Here is a 9185-nt window from a genome sequence, read left to right on the forward strand (position 1 = left end):
TAGGCCGAGGAGTTTAAAAGATGTACTTTCAGATGAAGAGTCATTGGCCATTGCTATTTTGCTCATTTTTTCATAAAATACTACTCACTATTAATAACTGTTAATTCCTAACTTTGCATCGAACGGATACCAAAATATTTACTTCGCTGCACCCCATAGTTACAAAGGTCCATAAAAATGACTGCGGAATCGGCACATTAGTCTCCGAGAAAAAGTGAAAGTCGAAGTGATATTGTAGGGACTAATCCTTATAAACTCCTAACAATGCAACGAACGGATACCATAACACTTGGTTCGCTGTATCTAATAATCATAAATGTTCATGCAAAATTTCAGTCAGATCGGACCAGTAGTTTTCTAGGACACTTTTAGAAAATCATCTTTATCTTTTGTAATATTTTTATTTTGTCTACAGGATGTATGTATAAAGGAAAAAAATACAAACGCGGACAAAGATTCTGGGACGAGTGCAATAAATGCAGATGTCATTTTAACAGGAGAGTCAGTTGTACTAAAATGGGTTGTCCACCAAAAGGTAAATAAACGTTTAATCTTTACATTGATATTATCTAATTAAAAACATTCATTTTAGATTGTATCTTCATTTTGATATTCGTCCAATACGTCCATATTATATATAAAATAGCGTCAGTCTATTTATAATGTTTCTTGGGTTAATAACCTATTTAAAACATAGTTATATATAGAAATTCACTGTTTTAAGCTGTAAAGATATATCGAATACAAAATCCAAACGTCAACGGTTTATATAACCAAACTAGTGCAAGTATTTTTTAATAAATATATATGTTTATTTATTAAAACAAATTCTATACTTCGAATTATAACGAATGCTTAATCAGGAAAATCCAGGATTTGTTTTCGTTTTTTACGTCGCATGTCGGTGATAATGCTTAGAATGTCTTCAGATGTGGTTGAAGGCTTGAATGTTCGATATAGTGTGAGCGCCAGTCGACGCGTGTGCCATATAATGTAGGAATTCACTGTTTTAAGCACGGTTGCTATATGGAATACAAAATTCAAACTTTAACGGTTTTAAGACCAAAACAGCAGACATTTTTATGGCACACGCATCGACCAACGCTCACACTGTATTGAATATTCAAGCTTTCAACAAGATATGAAGACGTCATAAGCATTGTGCGACGTAAAAAAAACCTTGGATATCCTGATGAAGAATTTCTTATAATTCAAAATATTGAATTTGTTTATATATATATATATATATATATATATATATATATATATATATTTATTAAAAAAATGTATGTCTGCTCTAGTTGGATCTTAGAACTGTTGAAGTTTGAATTTTGTATTCCAATATAGATACTTATTTATACAGGGATACCCCCCCCAAAAAAAAAACAGAGGACATTCAATTGTTTTTCTGAGTATTTTACAGTCAATGGAGAAAAAAAGGACAAAGACCCTGGTATTTTGATGTGATGTTTTGAATATAATAAACTAGTTATGACCAAAGTTTTATTTCATTCGGACAAAACACTAAGAAACGGGGCCTAATTGGAGTTGGGCCCGTTTTTTTTTTTTGATTCACTCTGTATTACAATTCCAATTCTTTCAATTTTCTTTACTGAATTTTCAAGAATGTTGAAATATTATATATTATTTTTTATAAATAAATTATTAAAATTAATTAAATTATAGAAATAAGCCTTCATATTTTGTTTATTCGTTATTTTTATGTTTTTGAAATAAGCCTTCATATTTTGCTTATTCTTTATTTTATGTTTTTGAAATAAGCCTTCATATTTTGTTTATTTATTCTTTTTTATGTTTTTGAAATACGCCTTCATATTTTGATTATTCATTATTTTTATGTTTTTGAAATACGCCTTCATATTTTGTTTATTCATTATTTTTATGTTTTTGAAATACGCCTTCATATTTTGTTTATTTATTCTTTTTTATGTTTTTGAAATACGCCTTCATATTTTGATTATTCATTATTTTTATGTTTTTGAAATACGCCTTCATATTTTGATTATTTATTATTTTTATGTTTTTGAAATAAGCCTTCATATTTTGTTTATTTATTCTTTTTTATGTTTTTGAAATACGCCTTCATATTTTGATTATTCATTATTTTTATGTTTTTGAAATACGCCTTCATATTTTGTTTATTCATTATTTTTATGTTTTTGAAATACGCCTTCATATTTTGTTTATTTATTCTTTTTTATGTTTTTGAAATACGCCTTCATATTTTGATTATTCATTATTTTTATGTTTTTGAAATACGCCTTCATATTTTGTTTATTCATTATTTTTATGTTTTTGAAATACGCCTTCATATTTTGTTTATTTATTCTTTTTTATGTTTTTGAAATACGCCTTCATATTTTGATTATTCATTATTTTTATGTTTTTGAAATACGCCTTCATATTTTGTTTATTCATTATTTTATGTTTTTGAAATACGCCTTCATATTTTGTTTATTTATTCTTTTTTATGTTTTTGAAATACGCCTTCATATTTTGATTATTCATTATTTTTATGTTTTTGAAATACGCCTTCATATTTTGTTTATTTATTCTTTTTTATGTTTTTGAAATACGCCTTCATATTTTGATTATTCATTATTTTTATGTTTTTGAAATACGCCTTCATATTTTGTTTATTCATTATTTTTATGTTTTTGAAATACGCCTTCATATTTTGTTTATTTATTCTTTTTTATGTTTTTGAAATACGCCTTCATATTTTGATTATTCATTATTTTTATGTTTTTGAAATACGCCTTCATATTTTGATTATTTATTATTTTTATGTTTTTGAAATAAGCCTTCATATTTTGTTTATTTATTCTTTTTTATGTTTTTGAAATACGCCTTCATATTTTGATTATTCATTATTTTTATGTTTTTGAAATACGCCTTCATATTTTGTTTATTCATTATTTTTATGTTTTTGAAATACGCCTTCATATTTTGTTTATTTATTCTTTTTTATGTTTTTGAAATACGCCTTCATATTTTGATTATTCATTATTTTTATGTTTTTGAAATACGCCTTCATATTTTGTCTATTCATTATTTTTATGTTTTTGAAATACGCCTTCATATTTTGTTTATTCATTATTTTATGTTTTTGAAATACGCCTTCATATTTTGTTTATTTATTCTTTTTTATGTTTTTGAAATACGCCTTCATATTTTGATTATTCATTATTTTTATGTTTTTGAAATACGCCTTCATATTTTGTTTATTTATTCTTTTTTATGTTTTTGAAATACGCCTTCATATTTTGATTATTCATTATTTTTATGTTTTTGAAATACGCCTTCATATTTTGTTTATTCATTATTTTTATGTTTTTGAAATACGCCTTCATATTTTGTTTATTTATTCTTTTTTATGTTTTTGAAATACGCCTTCATATTTTGATTATTCATTATTTTTATGTTTTTGAAATACGCCTTCATATTTTGATTATTTATTATTTTTATGTTTTTGAAATAAGCCTTCATATTTTGTTTATTTATTCTTTTTTATGTTTTTGAAATACGCCTTCATATTTTGATTATTCATTATTTTTATGTTTTTGAAATACGCCTTCATATTTTGTTTATTCATTATTTTTATGTTTTTGAAATACGCCTTCATATTTTGTTTATTTATTCTTTTTTATGTTTTTGAAATACGCCTTCATATTTTGATTATTCATTATTTTTATGTTTTTGAAATACGCCTTCATATTTTGATTATTCATTATTTTTATGTTTTTGAAATAAGCCTTCATATTTTGATTATTCATTATTTTGATGTTTTTGAAATACGCCTTCATATTTTGATTATTCATTATTTTTATGTTTTTGAAATAAGCCTTCATATTTTGATTATTCATTATTTTTATGTTTTTGAAATACGCCTTCATATTTTGATTATTCATTATTTTTATGTTTTTGAAATACGCCTTCATATTTTGTTTATTCATTATTTTATGTTTTTGAAATACGCCTTCATATTTTGTTTATTTATTCTTTTTTAGGTTTTTGAAATACGCCTTCATATTTTGATTATTCATTATTTTTATGTTTTTGAAATACGCCTTCATATTTTGTTTATTTATTCTTTTTTATGTTTTTGAAATACGCCTTCATATTTTGATTATTCATTATTTTTATGTTTTTGAAATACGCCTTCATATTTTGATTATTCATTATTTTTATGTTTTTGAAATACGCCTTCATATTTTGTTTATTTATTCTTTTTTATGTTTTTGAAATACGCCTTCATATTTTGATTATTCATTATTTTTATGTTTTTGAAATACGCCTTCATATTTTGATTATTTATTATTGTTATGTTTTTGAAATAAGCCTTCATATTTTGTTTATTTATTCTTTTTTATGTTTTTGAAATACGCCTTCATATTTTGATTATTCATTATTTTTATGTTTTTGAAATACGCCTTCATATTTTGTTTATTCATTATTTTTATGTTTTTGAAATACGCCTTCATATTTTGTTTATTTATTCTTTTTTATGTTTTTGAAATACGCCTTCATATTTTGATTATTCATTATTTTTATGTTTTTGAAATACGCCTTCATATTTTGTCTATTCATTATTTTTATGTTTTTGAAATACGCCTTCATATTTTGTTTATTCATTATTTTATGTTTTTGAAATACGCCTTCATATTTTGTTTATTTATTCTTTTTTATGTTTTTGAAATACGCCTTCATATTTTGATTATTCATTATTTTTATGTTTTTGAAATACGCCTTCATATTTTGTTTATTTATTCTTTTTTATGTTTTTGAAATACGCCTTCATATTTTGATTATTCATTATTTTTATGTTTTTGAAATACGCCTTCATATTTTGATTATTCATTATTTTTATGTTTTTGAAATACGCCTTCATATTTTGTTTATTTATTCTTTTTTATGTTTTTGAAATACGCCTTCATATTTTGATTATTCATTATTTTTATGTTTTTGAAATACGCCTTCATATTTTGATTATTCATTATTTTTATGTTTTTGAAATAAGCCTTCATATTTTGTTTATTTATTCTTTTTTATGTTTTTGAAATACGCCTTCATATTTTGATTATTCATTATTTTTATGTTTTTGAAATACGCCTTCATATTTTGTTTATTCATTATTTTTATGTTTTTGAAATACGCCTTCATATTTTGTTTATTTATTCTTTTTTATGTTTTTGAAATACGCCTTCATATTTTGATTATTCATTATTTTTATGTTTTTGAAATACGCCTTCATATTTTGATTATTCATTATTTTTATGTTTTTGAAATAAGCCTTCATATTTTGTTTATTTATTCTTTTTTATGTTTTTGAAATACGCCTTCATATTTTGATTATTCATTATTTTTATGTTTTTGAAATACGCCTTCATATTTTGTTTATTCATTATTTTTATGTTTTTGAAATACGCCTTCATATTTTGATTATTCATTATTTTTATGTTTTTGAAATAAGCCTTCATATTTTGATTATTCATTATTTTGATGTTTTTGAAATACGCCTTCATATTTTGATTATTCATTATTTTTATGTTTTTGAAATAAGCCTTCATATTTTGATTATTCATTATTTTTATGTTTTTGAAATACGCCTTCATATTTTGATTATTCATTATTTTTATGTTTTTGAAATAAGCCTTCATATTTTGATTATTCATTATTTTTATGTTTTTGAAATACGCCTTCATATTTTGATTATTCATTATTTTTATGTTTTTGAAATAAGCCTTCATATTTTGTTTATTCATTATTTTTATGTTTTTGAAATACGCCTTCATATTTTGATTATTCATTATTTTTATGTTTTTGAAATAAGCCTTCATATTTTGTTTATTCATTATTTTTTATGTTTTTGAAACTATGATCCTTATCTGGTTGTTTAACAACGTTTCGGCAATTCATCCTGTGTCACTCTGCAGGTGATTAACCGCGATGGGACAAGAATACTGAGTCTTCCGTATTGATATTGTCTCACCACATTTTGACCAACTGATCTGCAGCCTGCTTAGGTAGGATTGAAATCGCTATCTTCAGGAACCGTAAAGATTCAACGTCTCTATCCACTGCGTCAGGGGCTCCGAAGGGCGATTAGTTGGATTTTATGGTCTTACAAATCCAATTTTGTGTTCTTATCCGGTCTTTTATTATCGGGTCCATACTCAATGGTATTATATATTTTTCTAATCCTTTGAGATGAGGATTCATAATTTGTGTATTAATTTTTGGGGGGCAATATAATCACCTTAAGAAGGCCAGAGACATAGTTGGTCGAAACAGCAACTATGAAGATGAGGATAACAGTCCGCAAAAGAAACTATGTACTGATTCAATTAAGCACGAAGATTGGGAAGAATTTTAGCAAGATACTTTTTAAGGTTTACCTGTGAATTCAAATTTAAAGCCTTTTGGTTGGCTATTAAAGATATATTTTATTATTTGCTGTTGCCTTATTAAGATAAGCTTTTTTAAAAACTTTTTATTGGTTGTATTAGTAGTATTAGTATTATTTTTATTGGTAGTATTTGTCGAATTTCGTGACAGGACGATGTCGTAATAATTAAACTCAAATTTTAAAATCATATTAAAATAATAACAATTTTCTAAAAACATACATAGCTTAGAAAAATAATAAAAATGAAAGTAAAATAACCCCATGTATAATTATGAATCGACAATTCTAGAACCTTTATTTATCAGCATTTTGTCTTAGTATATATTCAGGCATCAACTTTTGGGATCAGTTCTTAGAGCAGGGCATATAACAAAATAATAACAATTATACTAAATACTAATGTACACTAAACCGGTGAATTAAAACAAGTCAACTACTAACTCTTCCAACTTGATAAAAATCCATCGACTCTGATAGTTAAATTAAACGGATATTTGGATGATTTGAAATTGAATTTAAGTGTATGGGTAGATATTAATGAAGAATGTGTAATGTGATATCTTGTGAAACAAAGGACATGTGATGCATCCTCTGAAGATATCCAAGATGAAGCTTGTTCTTAAGGGAATGTAAATCTATTATTTACTTGAATAAAATATAGTGAAAGTTCAAACTGTCATTGCAGTCACTAATGCAAACATACCTGTGAAACATTTCTGCCTAATCTATTACGAATGGAGATTTAGTATCTGTCTGCCTGAATCAAAACGTATACGAATCCTTTCTTATACGATAATATTCGTATACGTCTAGATTCAGGCAGACAGATACTAAATCTCCATTCGTAATTTCAATGTTCAAAGTGGTACTGAAGTATTTGCTCTCTTGTTATGAGACCATCCCACCAGGCATTATCTCCTTCCTTTGTGGGTGAAGGGGCTGTGTAGTATCAGTTCTGTTTCCATGAGATTATCCTCACAGGCATTAACTCGTCCTTTTTGTGGACAGTGGGTAGTGGAGTTACTTTTCGTTCATTGCGATATTATCCTAAAAAGAAATTATCTATTTTTGAGTGGCAGTGTGATATGTGTCCTATGAATTTCCTCCTCTTTAGTGTAGCATCATAAGACATTCTTCTTGGGGGTGTATATATATCAGCTAATCACAAATATATTTTAAAACAGATTCAATATCTGTCAGTCAGAGGCTGAAACCTTTTTATGCACCATTCAGGGGGTAGTGTAGCGTATGTTCTATAATCATATGACCAACCTTCCTGTAATTTTCCATATATTTTAGGGGGATAGTGTAATATATGCGCGTTCGCCAATGATACCACTTTCCCAGAATTATCTCCTCCTTTTCTGTGAATTGTGTATACGGTATTTGTTTTGTACCCAGAGCCCCAGGATATTACATTTGACTCCGCGAGAGATGTCTGCTCTATATCTATGATACCATCATCACAGGCATTACCTCCTCTGTCGTAGAGGCTTCTTGTAATAATTGTTCCATTACAATGAACAATTTCTCACAGGCAACAATTCTTCTATTTGCACTATATGTTTTATAGCATATCGATTGGAATAGAGGGTCTAGCAACTGCCAAAATATGTATAAATCATAAATAAATAACTAAATGCATTTTCAATTCCACATGAAAATATCATGGATCAAAATCATAATGAATATATTTTTTATTCAATTAAGCAATGTTGCATCACTGTGCCTGTTTTACAAATATGTTAATGGAATGTGCTCTTATGAACTCGTTGCATTATGCCCCCTCAATGTACATATCCCCGACCAGCCCGCTTAGCAACAAAATCTCACTCCTTCACTGTTGAGGTCGCTAGATGCCAGAAAGCTTTATATTCTAATGTTTCCCTCGAACAGCAATACTTTGGAATTCCCTTCCTGCTACCTGCTTCCCTGACTGTACTGACATGCAGAAGTTTAAATGTAACGTAAACCAACATCTTGTTAATCTTTCCTAGGCATGGTCCCATATTTTTGAAATTATGTTTTAATAGCGACAACACGTATAATAGTTTCGTTAATCATCAGTTTCAGGATGTCATTTTTGTTTGCAAACCGGAAGTGGCTTCGGGCTCTGTGCGCAGGGCGATTTGTTTTTTCATTCTATGATTTTATTCCGGTAGAGTTTACATTCAGTTACGAAGGAGTTTTTTTTTAATTAGAAATAGATTTAGTTTGTATCATGATATCACGTTTTTATTTGAAAATGTTTTTTTTTTTAATTTAAATCAACCCATAACAATTGCATCAAATTTTGCATATTTTGTACTTTTTCTTCCGACCCAGATTGTTGGCATAAGGGAAAAGGTTACGACTATGGTCAACTATTCTGGGACAAATGCAATCAATGCATTTGTCATCGTAAAGGAATAATCGCTTGTACCAGAAGGACTTGTTACCCAAAAGGTAATTAAACGAAATTTCTGCTTTGTGAATAAAGGTATCTTCGAAATCATAATCTCAAATAATCAATACCTTATTAAAACTATTAATTTGCGAGTTTATTAGTATTTTGATACATTTTAAGCATGGTAGTAATTATATACGTATACTTCGGTTGTGTCCAAATATGCAGTACACAGAATTAAGACGCCGGAAGTGGACTCGATTTACCTAAATATGGAATGGAAATCACTAACCATGAAACGAAATCGAAACCATATGGAACCATTTCTTGTTTTATCATGAAACAATAAACAAAAATTCTATTTTTTAC

This window comes from Euprymna scolopes, chromosome 12, assembly GCF_053919585.1.
Source record: "Euprymna scolopes isolate OS-2025 chromosome 12, ASM5391958v1, whole genome shotgun sequence".
NCBI classification, from domain to species: domain Eukaryota; kingdom Metazoa; phylum Mollusca; class Cephalopoda; order Sepiida; family Sepiolidae; genus Euprymna; species Euprymna scolopes.